The sequence below is a fragment of the Lampetra fluviatilis genome, unplaced genomic scaffold, assembly GCF_964198595.1.
Source record: "Lampetra fluviatilis unplaced genomic scaffold, kcLamFluv1.1 SCAFFOLD_444, whole genome shotgun sequence".
NCBI lineage: Eukaryota > Metazoa > Chordata > Hyperoartia > Petromyzontiformes > Petromyzontidae > Lampetra > Lampetra fluviatilis.
The window spans coordinates 53,225-72,500 of NW_027621111.1; the positions used below are offsets into that span (position 1 = coordinate 53,225).

The 19,276-nt window shown below is 50.5% G+C and overlaps 1 long non-coding RNA gene across 2 annotated transcripts in view; it reads left to right on the forward strand.

The window, feature by feature from the left end:
• LOC144954780 (uncharacterized) overlaps nucleotides 1-19,276 on the forward strand; it is a 32,865-nt gene that overhangs the window by 5,354 nt on the left and 8,235 nt on the right. For both annotated transcript variants that reach the window (XR_013641359.1, XR_013641358.1), the window contains exon 2: nucleotides 12,536-12,583. This is a non-coding gene — a long non-coding RNA (uncharacterized LOC144954780). The remainder of the gene's footprint in view (nucleotides 1-12,535; nucleotides 12,584-19,276) is intronic.

Below are 19,276 nucleotides of genomic sequence, written 5' to 3' on the forward strand. Positions count from 1 at the left end.
TGTGAGTGTCTGTGTGTGTGTTTCTGTGTGTGTGTGTCTGTGTGTGTGTTTCTGTGTGTGTGTGTCTGTGTGTGTGAGTGTCTGTGTGTGTGTTTCTGTGTGTGTGTGTCTGTGTGTGTGTCTGTGTGTGAGAGTGCCTGTGTGTGTGTGTCTGTGTGTGTGAGTGTCTGTGTGTGTGTTTCTGTGTGTGTGTGTCTGTGTGTGTGTTTCTGTGTGTGTGTGTCTGTGTGTGTGAGTGTCTGTGTGTGTGAGTGTCTGTGTGTGTGTTTCTGTGTGTGTGTGTCTGTGTGTGAGAGTGCCTATGTGTGTGTGTCTGTGTGTGTGTTTCTGTGTGTGTGTGTGTCTGTGTGTGTGAGTGTCTGTGTGTGTGTTTCTGTGTGTGTGTGTGTCTGTGTGTGTGAGTGTCTGTTTGTGTGTTTCTGTGTGTGTGTGTCTGTGTGTGGGAGTGTCTGTGTGTGTGTTTCTGTGTGTGAGTGTCTGTGTGTGTGAGTGTCTGTGTGTGAGTGTCTGTGTGTGTGTTTCTGTGTGTGTGAGTGTCTGTGTGTGTGTGTTTCTGTGTGTGTGTGTCTGTGTGTGTGTGTCTGTGTGTGTGAGTGTCTGTGTGTGTGTTTCTGTGTGTGTGTCTGTGTGTGTGAGTGTCTGTGTGAGTGTTTCTGTGTGTGTGTGTCTGTGTGTGTGTTTCTGTGTGTGTGTCTGTGTGTGTGTGTTTCTGTGTGTGTGTGTCTGTGTGTGTGAGTGTCTGTGTGTGTGTTTCTGTGTGTGTGTGTCTGTGTGTGTGTGTCTGTGTGTGTGAGTGTCTGTGTGTGTGAGTGTCTGTGTGTGTGTTTCTGTGTGTGTGTGTCTGTGTGTGTGTGTCTGTGTGTGTGAGTGTCTGTGTGTGTGTGTCTGTGTGTGTGTGTGTCTGTGTGTGTGAGTGTCTGTGTGTGTGTTTCTGTGTGTGTGAGTGTCTGTGTGTGTGTTTCTGTGTGTGTGTGTCTGTGTGTGTGTTTCTGTGTGTGTGAGTGTCTGTGTGTGTGTTTCTGTGTGTGTGAGTGTCTGTGTGTGTGTGTCTGTGTGTGTGTGTCTGTGTGTGTGAGTGTCTGTGTGTGTCTGTGTGTGTGTGTGTCTGTGTGTGTGAGTGCCTGTGTGTGTGTTTCTGTGTGTGTGCCTGTGTGTGTGAGTGTCTGTGTGTGTGAGTGTCTGTGTGTGTGTTTCTGTGTGTCTGTGTGTGTGTGTCTGTGTGTGTGAGTGTCTGTGTGTGTGTGTCTGTGTGTGTGTGTGTCTGTGTGTGTGAGTGTCTGTGTGTGTGTTTCTGTGTGTGTGTGTGTCTGTGTGTGTGTTTCTGTGTGTGAGTGTCTGTGTGTGTGTGTCTGTGTGTGTGAGTGTCTGTGTGTGTTTTTCTGTGTGTGTGTGTCTGTGTGTGTGAGTGTCTGTGTGTGTGTTTCTGTGTGTGTGTTTCTGTGTGTGTGAGTGTCTGTGTGTGTGTTTCTGTGTGTGTGTGTGTGTGTGTGTGAGTGTCTGTGTGTGTGAGTGTCTGTGTGTGTGAGTGTCTGTGTGTGTGTCTGTGTGTGTGAGTGTCTGTGTGTTTGAGTGTCTGTGTGTGTGTGTCTGTGTGTGTGAGTGTCTGTGTGTGTGTTTCTGTGTGTGTGTGTCTGTGTGTGTGAGTGTCTGTGTGTGTGTTTCTGTGTGTGTGTTTCTGTGTGTGTGAGTGTCTGTGTGTGTGTTTCTGTGTGTGAGTGTCTGTGTGTGTGTTTCTGTGTGTGTGTGTGTCTGTGTGTGTGTGTGTCTGTGTGTGTGTTTCTGTGTGTGTGAGTGTCTGTGTGTGTGTTTCTGTGTGTGTGTGTCTGTGTGTGGGAGTGTCTGTGTGTGTGTTTCTGTGTGTGAGTGTCTGTGTGTGTGAGTGTCTGTGTGTGAGTGTCTGTGTGTGTGTTTCTGTGTGTGTGTGTCTGTGTGTGTGAGTGTCTGTGTGTGTGTTTCTGTGTGTGTGTGTCTGTGTGTGTGAGTGTCTGTGTGTGTGTTTCTGTGTGTGTGTCTGTGTGTGTGAGTGTCTGTGTGTGTGTTTCTGTGTGTGTGTGTCTGTGTGTGTGTTTCTGTGTGTGTGTCTGTGTGTGTGTTTCTGTGTGTGTGTGTCTGTGTGTGTGAGTGTCTGTGTGTGTGTTTCTGTGTGTGTGTGTCTGTGTGTGTGTGTCTGTGTGTGTGAGTGTCTGTGTGTGTGTTTCTGTGTGTGTGTGTCTGTGTGTGTGAGTGTCTGTGTGTGTGTTTCTGTGTGTGAGTGTCTGTGTGTGTGAGTGTCTGTGTGTGTGTTTCTGTGTGTGTGTGTCTGTGTGTGGGAGTGTCTGTGTGTGTGTTTCTGTGTGTGAGTGTCTGTGTGTGTGAGTGTCTGTGTGTGAGTGTCTGTGTGTGTGTTTCTGTGTGTGTGAGTGTCTGTGTGTGTGTGTTTCTGTGTGTGTGTGTCTGTGTGTGTGTGTCTGTGTGTGTGAGTGTCTGTGTGTGTTTCTGTGTGTGTGTCTGTGTGTGTGAGTGTCTGTGTGTGTGTTTCTGTGTGTGTGTGTCTGTGTGTGTGTTTCTGTGTGTGTGTCTGTGTGTGTGTTTCTGTGTGTGTGTGTCTGTGTGTGTGAGTGTCTGTGTGTGTGTTTCTGTGTGTGTGTGTCTGTGTGTGTGTGTCTGTGTGTGTGAGTGTCTGTGTGTGTGTTTCTGTGTGTGTGTGTCTGTGTGTGTGAGTGTCTGTGTGTGTGTTTCTGTGTGTGAGTGTCTGTGTGTGTGAGTGTCTGTGTGTGTGTTTCTGTGTGTGTGTGTCTGTGTGTGTGAGTGTCTGTGTGTGTGTTTCTGTGTGTGTGTGTCTGTGTGTGTGAGTGTCTGTGTGTGTGTTTCTGTTTATGTGTGTCTGTGTGTGTGTGAGTGTCTGTGTGTGTGTCTGTGTGTGTGAGTGTCTGTGTGTGTGTTTCTGTGTGTGTGTGTCTGTGTGTGAGAGTGCCTGTGTGTGTGTGTCTGTGTGTGTGTTTCTGTGTGTGTGTGTGTCTGTGTGTGTGAGTGTCTGTGTGTGTGTTTCTGTGTGTGTGTGTCTGTGTGTGGGAGTGTCTGTGTGTGTGTTTCTGTGTGTGAGTGTCTGTGTGTGTGAGTGTCTGTGTGTGAGTGTCTGTGTGTGTGTTTCTGTGTGTGTGAGTGTCTGTGTGTGTGTGTTTCTGTGTGTGTGTGTCTGTGTGTGTGTGTCTGTGTGTGTGAGTGTCTTTGTGTGTGTTTCTGTGTGTGTGTCTGTGTGTGAGTGTCTGTGTGTGTGTTTCTGTGTGTGTGTGTCTGTGTGTGTGTTTCTGTGTGTGTGTCTGTGTGTGTGTTTCTGTGTGTGTGTGTCTGTGTGTGTGAGTGTCTGTGTGTGTTTCTGTGTGTGTGTGTCTGTGTGTGTGTGTCTGTGTGTGTGAGTGTCTGTGTGTGTGTTTCTGTGTGTGTGTGTCTGTGTGTGTGTTTCTGTGTGTGTGTGTCTGTGTGTGTGAGTGTCTGTGTGTGTGTTTCTGTGTGTGTGTGTCTGTGTGTGTGTCTGTGTGTGAGAGTGCCTGTGTGTGTGTGTCTGTGTGTGTGAGTGTCTGTGTGTGTGTTTCTGTGTGTGTTTGTCTGTGTGTGTGTTTCTGTGTGTGTGTGTCTGTGTGTGTGAGTGTCTGTGTGTGTGAGTGTCTGTGTGTGTGTTTCTGTGTGTGTGTGTCTGTGTGTGAGAGTGCCTATGTGTGTGTGTCTGTGTGTGTGTTTCTGTGTGTGTGTGTGTCTGTGTGTGTGAGTGTCTGTGTGTGTGTTTCTGTGTGTGTGTGTCTGTGTGTGGGAGTGTCTGTGTGTGTGTTTCTGTGTGTGAGTGTCTGTGTGTGTGAGTGTCTGTGTGTGAGTGTCTGTGTGTGTGTTTCTGTGTGTGTGAGTGTCTGTGTGTGTGTGTTTCTGTGTGTGTGTGTCTGTGTGTGTGTGTCTGTGTGTGTGAGTGTCTGTGTGTGTGTTTCTGTGTGTGTGTCTGTGTGTGTGAGTGTCTGTGTGAGTGTTTCTGTGTGTGTGTGTCTGTGTGTGTGTTTCTGTGTGTGTGTCTGTGTGTGTGTTTCTGTGTGTGTGTGTCTGTGTGTGTGAGTGTCTGTGTGTGTGTTTCTGTGTGTGTGTGTCTGTGTGTGTGTGTCTGTGTGTGTGAGTGTCTGTGTGTGTGAGTGTCTGTGTGTGTGTTTCTGTGTGTGTGTGTGTGTGTCTGTGTGTGTGAGTGTCTGTGTGTGTGTGTCTGTGTGTGTGTGTGTCTGTGTGTGTGAGTGTCTGTGTGTGTGTTTCTGTGTGTGTGAGTGTCTGTGTGTGTGTTTCTGTGTGTGTGTGTCTGTGTGTGTGTTTCTGTGTGTGTGAGTGTCTGTGTGTGTGTTTCTGTGTGTGTGAGTGTCTGTGTGTGTGTGTCTGTGTGTGTGTGTCTGTGTGTGTGAGTGTCTGTGTGTGTGAGTGTCTGTGTGTGTGTTTCTGTGTGTCTGTGTGTGTGTGTCTGTGTGTGTGAGTGTCTGTGTGTGTGTGTCTGTGTGTGTGTGTGTCTGTGTGTGTGAGTGTCTGTGTGTGTGTTTCTGTGTGTGTGTGTGTCTGTGTGTGTGTTTCTGTGTGTGAGTGTCTGTGTGTGTGTGTCTGTGTGTGTGAGTGTCTGTGTGTGTGTTTCTGTGTGTGTGTGTCTGTGTGTGTGAGTGTCTGTGTGTGTGTTTCTGTGTGTGTGTTTCTGTGTGTGTGAGTGTCTGTGTGTGTGTTTCTGTGTGTGTGTGTGTGTGTGTGTGAGTGTCTGTGTGTGTGAGTGTCTGTGTGTGTGAGTGTCTGTGTGTGTGTCTGTGTGTGTGAGTGTCTGTGTGTTTGAGTGTCTGTGTGTGTGTGTCTGTGTGTGTGAGTGTCTGTGTGTGTGTGTCTGTGTGTGTGTGTCTGTGTGTGTGAGTGTCTGTGTGTGTGTTTCTGTGTGTGTGTTTCTGTGTGTGTGAGTGTCTGTGTGTGTGTTTCTGTGTGTGAGTGTCTGTGTGTGTGTTTCTGTGTGTGTGTGTGTCTGTGTGTGTGTGTGTCTGTGTGTGTGTTTCTGTGTGTGTGAGTGTCTGTGTGTGTGTTTCTGTGTGTGAGTGTCTGTGTGTGTGAGTGTCTGTGTGTGTGTTTCTGTGTGTGTGTGTGTCTGTGTGTGTGAGTGTCTGTGTGTGTGAGTGTCTGTATGTGTGTGTCTGTGTGTGTGAGTGTCTGTGTGTGTGTTTCTGTGTGTGTGAGTGTCTGTGTGTGTGTGTCTGTGTGTGTGTGTCTGTGTGTGTGAGTGTCTGTGTGTGTGAGTGTCTGTGTGTGTGAGTGTCTGTGTGTGTGTTTCTGTGTGTGTGTGTCTGTGTGTGTGAGTGTCTGTGTGTGTGTGTCTGTGTGTGTGTGTCTGTGTGTGTGAGTGTCTGTGTGTGTGTTTCTGTGTGTGTGTGTCTGTGTGTGTGTTTCTGTGTGTGTGTGTCTGTGTGTGTGAGTGTCTGTGTGTGTGTCTGTGTGTGTGAGTGTCTGTGTGTGTGTTTCTGTGTGTGTGTGTGTCTGTGTGTGTGTGTCTGTGTGTGTGTCTGTGTGTGTGAGTGTCTGTGTGTGTGAGTGTCTGTGTGTGTGTGTTTCTGTGTGTGTGTGTCTGTGTGTGTGAGTGTCTGTGTTTGTGTGTCTGTGTGTGTGAGTGTCTGTGTGTGTGAGTGTCTGTGTGTGTGTGTCTGTGTGTGTGAGTGTCTGTGTGTGTGAGTGTCTGTGTGTGTGTTTCTGTGTGTGTGTCTGTGTGTGTGAGTGTCTGTGTGTGAGTGTCTGTGTGTGTGAGTGTCTGTGTGTGTGAGTGTCTGTGTATGTGTTTCTGTGTGTGTGTTTCTGTGTGTGTGAGTGTCTGTGTGTGTGTTTCTGTGTGTGTGTGTCTGTGTGTGTGAGTGTCTGTGTGTGTGTTTCTGTGTGTGTGTTTCTGTGTGTGTGAGTGTCTGTGTGTGTGTTTCTGTGTGTGAGTGTCTGTGTGTGTGTTTCTGTCTGTGTGTGTGTCTGTGTGTGTATGTGTCTGTGTGTGTGTTTCTGTGTGTGTGAGTGTCTGTGTGTGTGTTTCTGTGTGTGAGTGTCTGTGTGTGTGAGTGTCTGTGTGTGTGTTTCTGTGTGTGTGTGTGTCTGTGTGTGTGAGTGTCTGTGTGTGTGAGTGTCTGTGTGTGTGTGTCTGTGTGTGTGAGTGTCTGTGTGTGTGTTTCTGTGTGTGTGAGTGTGTGTGTGTCTGTGTGTGTGTGTCTGTGTGTGTGAGTGTCTGTGTGTGTGAGTGTCTGTGTGTGTGTTTCTGTGTGTGTGTGTCTGTGTGTGTGAGTGTCTGTGTGTGTGTGTCTGTGTGTGTGTGTCTGTGTGTGTGAGTGTCTGTGTGTGTGTTTCTGTGTGTGTGTGTCTGTGTGTGTGTTTCTGTGTGTGTGTGTCTGTGTGTGTGAGTGTCTGTGTGTGTGTCTGTGTGTGTGAGTGTCTGTGTGTGTGTTTCTGTGTGTGTCTGTGTGTGTGTGTCTGTGTGTGTGTCTGTGTGTGTGAGTGTCTGTGTGTGTGTCTGTGTGTGTGAGTGTCTGTGTGTGTGAGTGTCTGTGTGTGTGTGTTTCTGTGTGTGAGTGTCTGTGTGTGTGAGTGTCTGTGTGTGTGTGTCTGTGTGTGTGTGTGTCTGTGTGTGTGTGTGTCTGTGTGTGTGTCTGTGTGTGTGTGTGTCTGTGTGTGTCTGTGTGTGTGTGTCTGTGTGTGTGTGTCTGTGAGTGTCTGTGTGTGTGAGTGTCTGTGTGTGTGAGTGTCTGTGTGTGTGTGTCTGTGTGTGTGTGTCTGTGTGTGTGAGTGTCTGTGTGTGTGTGTGTCTGTGTGTGTGAGTGTCTGTGTGTGTGAGTGTCTGTGTGTGTGAGTGTCTGTGTGTGTGTGTGTCTGTGTGTGTGAGTGTCTGTGTGTGTGTTTCTGTGTGTGAGTGTCTGTGTGTGTGAGTGTCTGTGTGTGTGAGTGTCTGTGTGTGTGAGTGTCTGTGTGTGTGTGTCTGTGTGTGTGTGTCTGTGTGTGTGTCTGTGTGTGTGTGTCTGTGTGTGTGTGTGTCTGTGTGTGTATGTGTGTGTGTGTGTCTGTGTGTGTGTGTTTCTGTGTGTGAGTGTCTGTGTGTGTGTGTTTGTGTGTGTGTGTCTGTGTGTGTGTGTCTGTGTGTGTGTGTCTGTGTGTGTGAGTGTCTGTGTGTGTGTGTGTCTGTGTGTGTGAGTGTCTGTGTGTGTGAGTGTCTGTGTGTGTGTGTGTTTCTGTGTGTGTGTGTCTGTGTGTGTGAGTGTCTGTGTGTGTGTTTCTGTGTGTGAGTGTCTGTGTGTGTGAGTGTCTGTGTGTGTGAGTGTCTGTGTGTGTGAGTGTCTGTGTGTGTGTGTGTCTGTGTGTGTGAGTGTCTGTGTGTGTGTGTGTCTGTGTGTGTGTGTGTCTGTGTGTGTGAGTGTCTGTGTGTGTGTGTGTCTGTGTGTGTGTGTGTCTGTGTCTGTGTGTGTCTGTGTGTGTGAGTGTCTGTGTGTGTGTGTGTCTGTGTGTGTGAGTGTCTGTGTGTGTGAGTGTCTGTGTGTGTGTGTGTTTCTGTGTGTGTGTGTCTGTGTGTGTGAGTGTCTGTGTGTGTGTTTCTGTGTGTGAGTGTCTGTGTGTGTGAGTGTCTGTGTGTGTGAGTGTCTGTGTGTGTGAGTGTCTGTGTGTGTGAGTGTCTGTCCGGTAAAACAACCTCCTACCTCCTCGCGGTGCCGGACGGGCAACACTGTCGTGGGCAGTGCTGTGGGGGGAGGGCCAATGCCCATTGGCCTCTCCCCTCATGGCGTCTGTGACCACCACAGTGGCTAAACGGGGGCTCTGGACGGGTGCGAGGGGCTGGTAACCCCTCCACCTTCAATTAACCACCACTAAACTACGAAGTAAACATAAACCTGTAATTAATAAGCTTGTGCCGGAGGCCCCGGGGGGTCAGGCTTTTATGACGTTTCCTGGCCAAACCCCATTTGGCGGAGCCAGGAGATTGAATTTTAACCCTCGGGGCTCCTCCAGAAACAACGAAAAACCATTGCGGATGGCCACGTGGAATGTTCGAACGCTCACTGCGGAGGAGAGGCTGCCACTCCTCTGTCGGGAGCTGGACCGGTACCGCCTGGATCTCTGTGGCATTCAGGAGGTCCGGTGGACCGGTTCTGGCTCCTGCCACCATGAGGGGTGGACAGTCCTCTACTCGGGGCAGGAGACTGCCAAACAACAGGGTGTGGCTCTTCTTCTGAACAAAAGAATGAAGGGGGCGTGGGAGCGTGGCGGTGAGGTGTGGGAAGCTGTAAGCCCCAGGATACTTTGGGCTCGCCTTCCCATCAACCAGAGGCGAGGAGTGGTGGTCGTGGTTACTTATGCCCCCACCGAAGACGAACATCTGTGGAGGGATGCAGGCAAAGCCGATGAGTCGGACGCTTTCTATGACCTCCTGTCACAGGTGCTGGCTAAAGTGGCCACTCGGGACAGAGTCATCTTGTTGGGTGACTTCAATGCCCGAGTTGGTCATGATACTGGCACCTGGTCTGGAGTGATTGGAAGGCATGGGCCAGATCAGCTCAATAATAACGGTAGGAGGCTGCTAGATTTTTGTGCAGCCCATGGGCTTGTAATTACCAACACGCTCTTCCGGCATCGGCGCATCCACACAACATCATGGATGCATGCCGGGTCCAAGCAAGAACATCTGCTGGACTACGTAGTGACGGACCAGCGGATGCGAGCCCATGTCCTTGACACCAGGACCTACCGTGGAGCTGATCTGCCCTCTGACCATCGACTAGTCATCTGTAAGATGCGCCTGCCATTCTTCCACTCCGGTGGTGGGTGTACACCCAGGATCCCATTCCAACCAAAAGTGGCCTGGTCTAAGTTAGCTGATGAAAGTTGCAAGCGAGAATTTCATCATCGCTTGCAGCTGGGGTTGGCATCGTCCCCCACTCCACCTGATGTCGAGGGTAAATGGGCGAGGTTTAAGACTGTGACTCATGCAGCTGCAATGGCTGCTTTGGGTACGCGGTCCAGACCTCCCCGGGAACCCTGGCTGACGGAGGAGGTGTTCAGGTTAATTGAGAAAAAGCGACAGGCCCACTCTCATCGCCTACAGCATCCCACGTCAGAGAATGAGGAGGTTTACCGCAGTCTTCGCTCGGAGGTTCGGAGAGCCGTGAGGCGCTGTAAGGATGGGTGGTGGTCGCGGGTTGCTGAGGAGATGGAGTCTGCCTCAGTGGCCCGCGATCACAAATCACTATTTAACTCCATCAAAAAAGTAACCTGCAGCGCCACACCTATTACCATCATTAGAGGAAAAAACGGTGATCCAATCTCCGACCCCCAGGAACAGGTTTGCAGATTTGCTGAGCATTTCTGTGAGGTCCTGGGGGAGGGAAAATCTCTCAGCCAGGAAAACATCATGGCACAAAGTGGGGATAACCCTGCTGAGGCTGCGGTGCCTCAAATATTGGAAGAGGTCACCCCCTGTGAGTGGCTGGCTGAGGTACCGGCTGTTGAGGAAGTACTGAGGGCGATCCGGAGTCTGAGACCAGGGAAGGCACCGGGCAGAGATGATCTCCCAGGCGAAATGCTGAGGGAGGGTGGCGTTTGTGCACAGACTGCCCTATATGACATCATAACAACAGTCTGGACCACTGGACGGGTTCCGCAGGACTGGAAGGATGCCCTGGTGGTCCCCCTCTTTAAGAAGGGGGACCGTACCGACTGTAACAACTACAGGGGCATCTCACTCCTCAGTGTGCCGGGTAAGGTCCTGGCAAGGATTATTCAACATCGCCTTGCTAGGCATGCTGAGGAGAGGCTTGCGGAGCCCCAATGTGGTTTCAGGAAAGGGCGGTCCTGCACAGATGCCATATTTTCTGTCCGTCTGCTACAGCAGAGGTGTAGGGAATTCCAAAAAGACCTACATCTCTGCTTTATTGACCTGGTCAAGGCCTATGATACCATCAGTAGGACTGGGCTCTGGGTTGTTCTTCGTGCTTTCGGAGTCCCTGACCCTCTGCTCACGATCATTAAGGACCTTCATGATGGTGAGCGGGCCCGGGTAAAACTACGTGGCCGGGAGTCGGAGCCTTTCCCTGTACACCTTGGGGTGCGACAGGGATGTCCTCTGGCTCCCACATTATTTAACATCTATTTCGACTGCGTAGTTCGTGAAGCCTTCAATAGCTGTACCGGGGGAATTACCATTTGGTACAGATACAATGGGAGGCTGATCGACGCCCGGGTGCGATCAAGGGATGGCTCCCTATTGGTCAACCACGTTATGTATGCCGATGATTTGGTAATAGCTGCTCATTCAGAAGAGGAGTTGGAGACGCTGCTGCTGAGACTGGAGCGTGCCACTAAGAGGTGGGGCCTTACCATCAGCCCCACCAAAACTAAGCACCTGCCTGGGTATTTTGTACCATCGGGCACTCCGCCCCCACAACTCCCAATCGGTGATGGGGCAGTTGTGGAGAGAGTAGAGAGTTTCCCATACCTGGGCAGTGTGCTCATGACCGGCTCCAGTTTATCAGCAGAGGTCTCACTCCGAATCAGTCGAGCGGCAATATCTTTTCATCGGTTGCGTAACGCTGTGTGGAAGCTACCTGGTCTGTCGCTCCGCACGAAGCTTCAGGTCTTCTCGGCCACGGTCATTCCCTCCCTTCTCTACGCTTGCGAAACGTGGACCCCCCTAGTGGAGCATCTTCGCCGGTTGGAAACATTTAGGCTGGCCTGCCTACGATCCATCCTGGGTTTAACCAGGCTGGATTGTGTGAGGAGCTCACAAGTCCTTGAAAGATCTGGGCAAAGTCCCATCAGTGAGCTCCTCCGGCAGGCAAGGCTGCGTTGGCTGGGTCATGTAGCCCACATGCCCAGCCACCGCATGCCTAAACAGCTTTTGTTCGGCCGGATCGAGGGGGCTAAACGGGCGCGGCACGGGCTAGAGAAGAGATGGAGTGATGTGGTACAGGAGGACGTGGAGCTGAGTGGACTTGCCGATGACTGGTACCAGCGGTGTCAAGATCGGCCTCAGTGGAGGAGGCTCGTGAAGGACGCTACTGGGCAGTTGGAGGCAGTCGCCCTCCAACAACAACGGAGGGCGGAGGAGCGACGCTCACAACAACGAGCGGAGCGCCGGGTGGCTAAAGCACAGCAAGTTGGCACAGTAGGGGGCACAGGTGGTGCATCAGCCAGTCATCTCGGTCATCTCGGTCAGTCGACCCGTGGCACCTGGGTCTGCCCCGTGACCTCCTGCCAGCGGGCGTTCGACACTTCACGTGGCCTCAAGGTGCACATGGCCTGGCACAAGCGTCGTGGTGACGTCACCGCCACTTAGTGGCGAATGGCGGTTGTTGTTGTTGTGAGTGTCTGTGTGTGTGTGTGTCTGTGTGTGTGAGTGTCTGTGTGTGTGTCTGTGTGTGTGAGTGTCTGTGTGTGTGAGTGTCTGTGTGTGTGAGTGTCTTTGTGTGTGTTTCTGTGTGTGTGTGTCTGTGTGTGTGAGTGTCTGTGTGTGTGTGTGTCTGTGTGTGTGAGTGTCTGTGTGTGTGTGTCTGTGTGTGTGAGTGTCTGTGTGTGTTTCTGTGTGTGTGTGTCTGTGTGTGTGTTTCTGTGTGTGTGTGTGTCTGTGTGTGTGTTTCTGTGTGTGTGTCTGTGTGTGTGTTTCTGTGTGTGTGTTTCTGTGTGTGTGAGTGTCTGTGTGTGTGAGTGTCTGTGTGTGTGTGTCTGTGTGTGTGAGTGTCTGTGTGTGTGAGTTTCTGTGTGTGTGAGTGTCTGTGTGTGTGAGTGTCTGTGTGTGAGTGTCTGTGTGTGTGTGTCTGTGTGTGAGTGTCTGTGTGTGTGTGTGTCTGTGTGTGTGTGTCTGTGTGTGTGAGTGTCTGTGTGTGTGAGTGTCTGTGTGTGTGTGTCTGTGTGTGTGAGTGTCTGTGTGTGTGAGTTTCTGTGTGTGTGAGTGTCTGTGTGTGTGAGTGTCTGTGTGTGTGTGTCTGTGTGTGTGTGTCTGTGTGTGTGTGTGTCTGTGTGTGTGTGTGTCTGTGTGTGTGTGTCTGTGTGTGTGAGTGTCTGTGTGTGAGTGTCTGTGTGTGTGTCTGTGTGTGTGTGTCTGTGTGTGTGTGTGTTTCTGTGTGTGTGTGTGTCTGTGTGTGTGAGTGTCTGTGTGTGTGAGTGTCTGTGTGTGTGTGTCTGTGTGTGTGTGTCTGTGTGTGTGTGTCTGTGTGTGTGTGTGTGTGTGTGTGTCTGTGTGTGTGTGTCTGTGTGTGTGTCTGTGTGTGTGTGTGTCTGTGTGTGTGAGTGTCTGTGTGTGTGAGTGTCTGTGTGTGTGAGTGTCTGTGTGTGTGAGTGTCTGTGTGTGTGAGTGTCTGTGTGTGTGAGTGTCTGTGTGTGTGTGTGTCTGTGTGTGAGTGTCTGTGTGTGTGTGTCTGTGTGTGTGTGTCTGTGTGTCTGTGTGTGTATATCACAGGCGGTGCTGCTCCTCACTACTATAACACTGCACTTGCCCCTACAGCGCTGCTAGAGGCTACCTGGGGGGGTCTTTGTCTTTGTGTGTGCGCGTACACAGGATGAGTCAGGCGGGATTTGGAAGCTGGACCTTGCATTCTCCAACAAGGTGAGTCAGTGGGTGAGTGTTGGTGAGTCAGTGGGTGAGTGTTGGTGAGTGTTGGTGACTCAGTGGGTGAGTGTTGGTGAGTCAGTGGGTGAGTGTTGGTGAGTCAGTGGGTGAGTGTTGGTGAGTGTTGGTGACTCAGTGGGTGAGTGTTGGTGAGTCAGTGGGTGAGTGTTGGTGAGTCAGTGGGTGAGTGTTGGTGAGTCAGTGGGTGAGTGTTGGTGAGTGTTGGTGACTCAGTGGGTGAGTGTTGGTGAGTCAGTGGGTGAGTGTTGGTGAGTCAGTGGGTGAGTGTTGGTGAGTGTTGGTGACTCAGTGGGTGAGTGTTGGTGAGTCAGTGGGTGAGTGTTGGTGAGTCAGTGGGTGAGTGTTGGTGAGTGTTGGTGACTCAGTGGGTGAGTGTTGGTGAGTCAGTGGGTGAGTGTTGGTGAGTCAGTGGGTGAGTGTTGGTGAGTCAGTGGGTGAGTGTTGGTGAGTGTTGGTGACTCAGTGGGTGAGTGTTGGTGAGTCAGTGGGTGAGTGTTGGTGAGTCAGTGGGTGAGTGTTGGTGAGTGTTGGTGACTCAGTGGGTGAGTGTTGGTGAGTCAGTGGGTGAGTGTTGGTGAGTCAGTGGGTGAGTGTTGGTGAGTGTTGGTGACTCAGTGGGTGAGTGTTGGTGAGTCAGTGGGTGAGTGTTGGTGAGTCAGTGGGTGAGTGTTGGTGAGTGTTGGTGACTCAGTGGGTGAGTGTTGGTGAGTCAGTGGGTGAGTGTTGGTGAGTCAGTGGGTGAGTGTTGGTGAGTCAGTGGGTGAGTGTTGGTGAGTGTTGGTGACTCAGTGGGTGAGTGTTGGTGAGTCAGTGGGTGAGTGTTGGTGAGTCAGTGGGTGAGTGTTGGTGAGTGTTGGTGACTCAGTGGGTGAGTGTTGGTGAGTCAGTGGGTGAGTGTTGGTGAGTCAGTGGGTGAGTGTTGGTGAGTGTTGGTGACTCAGTGGGTGAGTGTTGGTGAGTCAGTGGGTGAGTGTTGGTGAGTCAGTGGGTGAGTGTTGGTGAGTCAGTGGGTGAGTGTTGGTGAGTGTTGGTGACTCAGTGGGTGAGTGTTGGTGAGTCAGTGGGTGAGTGTTGGTGAGTCAGTGGGTGAGTGTTGGTGAGTGTTGGTGAGTCAGTGGGTGAGTGTTGGTGAGTCAGTGGGTGAGTGTTGGTGAGTCAGTGGGTGAGTGTTGGTGAGTGTTGGTGACTCAGTGGGTGAGTGTTGGTGAGTCAGTGGGTGAGTGTTGGTGAGTCAGTGGGTGAGTGTTGGTGAGTGTTGGTGACTCAGTGGGTGAGTGTTGGTGAGTCAGTGGGTGAGTGTTGGTGAGTCAGTGGGTGAGTGTTGGTGAGTGTTGGTGACTCAGTGGGTGAGTGTTGGTGAGTCAGTGGGTGAGTGTTGGTGAGTCAGTGGGTGAGTGTTGGTGAGTGTTGGTGACTCAGTGGGTGAGTGTTGGTGAGTCAGTGGGTGAGTGTTGGTGAGTCAGTGGGTGAGTGTTGGTGAGTGTTGGTGACTCAGTGGGTGAGTGTTGGTGAGTCAGTGGGTGAGTGTTGGTGAGTCAGTGGGTGAGTGTTGGTGAGTGTTGGTGACTCAGTGGGTGAGTGTTGGTGAGTCAGTGGGTGAGTGTTGGTGAGTCAGTGGGTGAGTGTTGGTGAGTGTTGGTGACTCAGTGGGTGAGTGTTGGTGAGTCAGTGGGTGAGTGTTGGTGAGTCAGTGGGTGAGTGTTGGTGAGTGTTGGTGACTCAGTGGGTGAGTGTTGGTGAGTCAGTGGGTGAGTGTTGGTGAGTCAGTGGGTGAGTGTTGGTGAGTGTTGGTGACTCAGTGGGTGAGTGTTGGTGAGTCAGTGGGTGAGTGTTGGTGAGTCAGTGGGTGAGTGTTGGTGAGTGTTGGTGAGTCAGTGGGTGAGTGTTGGTGAGTCAGTGGGTGAGTGAGTGTGTGAGTGTGTGAGTGAGTGTATGAGTGAGTGTGTGAGTGAGTGAGTGTGTGAGTGAGTGTATGAGTGAGTGAGTGTATGAGTGAGTGTGTGAGTGAGTGTGTGAGTCAGTGAGTGAGTGTATGAGTGTATGAGTGAGTGAGTGTGTGAGTCAGTGAGTGAGTGTATGAGTGTATGAGTGAGTGAGTGTCTGAGTGAGTGTGTGAGTCAGTGAGTGAGTGTATGAGTGTATGAGTGAGTGAGTGTGTGAGTGAGTGTGTGAGTCAGTGGGTGAGTGTATGAGTGAGTGTATGAGTGAGTGTGTGAGTGAGTGTATGAGTGAGTGAGTGAGTGTATGAGTGAGTGAGTGTCTGAGTGAGTGTGTGAGTCAGTGAGTGAGTGTATGAGTGAGTGAGTGTATGAGTGAGTGTATGAGTGAGTGAGTGTTGGTGATTGTTGGTGAGTGTTGGTGAGTGTTGGTGAGTCAGTGGGTGAGTGTTGGTGAGTGTTGGTGAGTGTTGGTGAGTGTTGGTGAGTCATTGGGTGAGTGTTGGTGAGTGTTGGTGAGTGTTGGTGAGTGTTGGTGAGTCAGTGGGTGAGTGAGTGTTGGTGAGTGTATGAGTGAGTGAGTGTGTGAGTCAGTGAGTGAGTGTATGAGTGAGTGAGTGTTGGTGAGTGGTGAGTGTTGGTGAGTGGTGGTGAGTGAGTGAGTGAGTGTTGGTGAGTGGTGGTGAGTGGTGGTGAGTGTTGGTGAGTGTTGGTGAGTGAGTGAGTGTATGAGTGTTGGTGAGTGAGTGTATGAGTGAGTGTATGAGTGAGTGAGTGTATGAGTGTTGGTGAGTGTATGAGTGAGTGTATGAGTGAGTGAGTGTATGAGTGAGTGAGTGTATGAGTGAGTGAGTGTATGAGTGAGTGTATGAGTGAGTGTATGAGTGAGTGAGTGAGTGTATGAGTGAGTGAGTGAGTGAGTGTATGAGTGAGTGAGTGAGTGAGTGTATGAGTGAGTGAGTGTATGAGTGAGTGAGTGTATGAGTGAGTGAGTGTATGAGTGAGTGTATAAGTGAGTGTATGAGTGAGTGAGTGTATGAGTGAGTGAGTGTATGAGTGAGTGAGTGTATGAGTGAGTGTGTGAGTGGTGAGTGTTGGTGAGTGTTGGTGAGTCAGTGGGTGAGTGTTGGTGAGTGAGTGAGTGTTGGTGAGTGTTGGTGAGTCAGTGGGTGAGTGTTGGTGAGTGAGTGAGTGTGTGAGTCAGTGAGTGAGTGTATGAGTGTTGGTGAGTGAGTGTATGAGTGAGTGAGTGTGTGAGTGGTGAGTGTTGGTGAGTGTTGGTGAGTGTGTGAGTGAGTGTTGGTGAGTGTTGGTGAGTGTTGGTGAGTCAGTGGGTGAGTGTTGGTGAGTGAGTGAGTGAGTGAGTGTTGTTGAGTGTTGGTGAGTGGTGGTGAGTGAGTGTGTGAGTCAGTGACTGAGTGTATGAGTGAGTGTATGAGTGAGTGACTGTCTGAGTGAGTGAGTGTTGGTGAGTGTGTGAGTGAGTGGTGAGTGGTGGTGAGTGGTGGTGAGTGTTGGTGACTCAGTGGGTGAGTGTTGGTGAGTCAGTGGGTGAGTGTTGGTGAGTCAGTGGGTGAGTGTTGGTGAGTGTTGGTGACTCAGTGGGTGAGTGTTGGTGAGTCAGTGGGTGAGTGTTGGTGAGTCAGTGGGTGAGTGTTGGTGAGTGTTGGTGACTCAGTGGGTGAGTGTTGGTGAGTCAGTGGGTGAGTGTTGGTGAGTCAGTGGGTGAGTGTTGGTGAGTGTTGGTGACTCAGTGGGTGAGTGTTGGTGAGTCAGTGGGTGAGTGTTGGTGAGTCAGTGGGTGAGTGTTGGTGAGTGTTGGTGACTCAGTGGGTGAGTGTTGGTGAGTGTTGGTGACTCAGTGGGTGAGTGTTGGTGAGTCAGTGGGTGAGTGTTGGTGAGTCAGTGGGTGAGTGTTGGTGAGTGTTGGTGACTCAGTGGGTGAGTGTTGGTGAGTCAGTGGGTGAGTGTTGGTGAGTCAGTGGGTGAGTGTTGGTGAGTGTTGGTGACTCAGTGGGTGAGTGTTGGTGAGTCAGTGGGTGAGTGAGTGTGTGAGTGTGTGAGTGAGTGTATGAGTGAGTGTGTGAGTGAGTGTGTGAGTGAGTGAGTGTGTGAGTGAGTGTATGAGTGAGTGAGTGTATGAGTGAGTGAGTGTATGAGTGAGTGTGTGAGTCAGTGAGTGAGTGTATGAGTGAGTGAGTGTGTGAGTGAGTGTATGAGTGAGTGAGTGTATGAGTGAGTGTGTGAGTGAGTGTGTGAGTGAGTGAGTGTGTGAGTGAGTGAGTGTGTGAGTGAGTGTATGAGTGAGTGAGTGTATGAGTGAGTGTGTGAGTCAGTGAGTGAGTGTATGAGTGAGTGAGTGTGTGAGTGAGTGTATGAGTGAGTGAGTGTATGAGTGAGTGTGTGAGTCAGTGAGTGAGTGTATGAGTGAGTGAGTGTGTGAGTGAGTGTATGAGTGAGTGAGTGTATGAGTGAGTGTGTGAGTCAGTGAGTGAGTGTATGAGTGTATGAGTGAGTGAGTGTGTGAGTCAGTGAGTGAGTGTATGAGTGAGTGTATGAGTGAGTGTGTGAGTGAGTGTATGAGTGAGTGAGTGAGTGTATGAGTGAGTGAGTGTCTGAGTGAGTGTGTGAGTCAGTGAGTGAGTGTATGAGTGAGTGAGTGTATGAGTGAGTGAGTGTATGAGTGAGTGTATGAGTGAGTGTATGAGTGAGTGAGTGTTGGTGATTGTTGGTGAGTGTTGGTGAGTGTTGGTGAGTCAGTGGGTGAGTGTTGGTGAGTGTTGGTGAGTGTTGGTGAGTGTTGGTGAGTCATTGGGTGAGTGTTGGTGAGTGTTGGTGAGTGTTGGTGAGTGTTGGTGAGTCAGTGGGTGAGTGAGTGTTGGTGAGTGTATGAGTGAGTGAGTGTGTGAGTCAGTGAGTGAGTGTATGAGTGAGTGAGTGTTGGTGAGTGGTGAGTGTTGGTGAGTGGTGGTGAGTGAGTGAGTGAGTGTTGGTGAGTGGTGGTGAGTGGTGGTGAGTGTTGGTGAGTGTTGGTGAGTGAGTGAGTGTATGAGTGTTGGTGAGTGAGTGTATGAGTGAGTGTATGAGTGAGTGAGTGTATGAGTGTTGGTGAGTGTATGAGTGTTGGTGAGTGAGTGTATGAGTGAGTGTATGAGTGAGTGAGTGAGTGTATGAGTGAGTGAGTGAGTGAGTGAGTGAGTGAGTGTATGAGTGAGTGAGTGTATGAGTGTTGGTGAGTGTATGAGTGAGTGAGTGAGTGTATGAGTGAGTGAGTGTATGAGTGAGTGTATGAGTGAGTGAGTGAGTGTATGAGTGAGTGAGTGTATGAGTGAGTGAGTGAGTGTATGAGTGAGTGAGTGTATGAGTGAGTGTATGAGTGAGTGAGTGTATGAGTGAGTGAGTGTATGAGTGAGTGAGTGTATGAGTGAGTGTATGAGTGAGTGTATGAGTGAGTGTATGAGTGAGTGAGTGTATGAGTGAGTGAGTGTATGAGTGAGTGAGTGTATGAGTGTTGGTGAGTGAGTGTATGAGTGAGTGAGTGTGTGAGTGGTGAGTGTTGGTGAGTGTTGGTGAGTGTGTGAGTGAGTGTTGGTGAGTGTTGGTGAGTGTTGGTGAGTCAGTGGGTGAGTGTTGGTGAGTGAGTGAGTGAGTGAGTGTTGTTGAGTGTTGGTGAGTGGTGGTGAGTGAGTGTGTGAGTCAGTGACTGAGTGTATGAGTGAGTGACTGTCTGAGTGAGTGAGTGTTGGTGAGTGTGTGAGTGAGTGGTGAGTGGTGGTGAGTGGTGGTGAGTGTTGGTGACTCAGTGGGTGAGTGTTGGTGAGTGAGTGAGTGAGTGAGTGTTGGTGAGTGTGTGAGTGAGTGGTGAGTGGTGGTGAGTGGTGGTGAGTGTTGGTGACTCAGTGGGTGAGTGTTGGTGAGTGGTGGTGAGTGAGTGTGTGAGTCAGTGACTGAGTGTATGAGTGAGTGTATGAGTGAGTGACTGTCTGAGTGAGTGAGTGTTGGTGAGTGTGTGAGTGAGTGGTGAGTGAGTGTGTGAGTGAGTGAGTGGTGAGTGGTGGTGAGTGGTGGTGAGTGGTGAGTGAGTGTGTGAGTGAGTGGTGAGTGGTGGTGAGTGGTGGTGAGTGGTGAGTGAGTGAGTGTGTGAGTGGTGAGTGTTGGTGAGTGTTGGTGAGTCAGTGGGTGAGTGTTGGTGAGTGAGTGAGTGTTGGTGAGTGTTGGTGAGTCAGTGGGTGAGTGTTGGTGAGTGAGTGAGTGTGTGAGTCAGTGAGTGAGTGTATGAGTGTTGGTGAGTGTATGAGTGAGTGTATGAGTGAGTGTATGAGTGTATGAGTGAGTGAGTGTATGAGTGAGTGAGTGTATGAGTGAGTGTATGAGTGAGTGAGTGTATGAGTGAGTGAGTGTATGAGTGAGTGTATGAGTGAGTGAGTGAGTGAGTGTATGAGTGAGTGTGTGTGTGAGTGGTGAGTGTTGGTGAGTGTTGGTGAGTGTTGGTGAGTGTTGGTGAGTGAGAGTATGAGTGAGTGTATGAGTGAGTGAGTGTATGAGTGAGTGAGTGAGTGTATGAGTGAGTGAGTGTATGAGTGAGTGTATGAGTGAGTGAGTGTATGAGTGAGTGTATGAGTGAGTGTATGAGTGAGTGTATGAGTGAGTGAGTGTATGAGTGAGTGAGTGTATGAGTGAGTGAGTGTTGGTGAGTGGTGAGTGTTGGTGAGTGGTGGTGAGTGAGTGTATG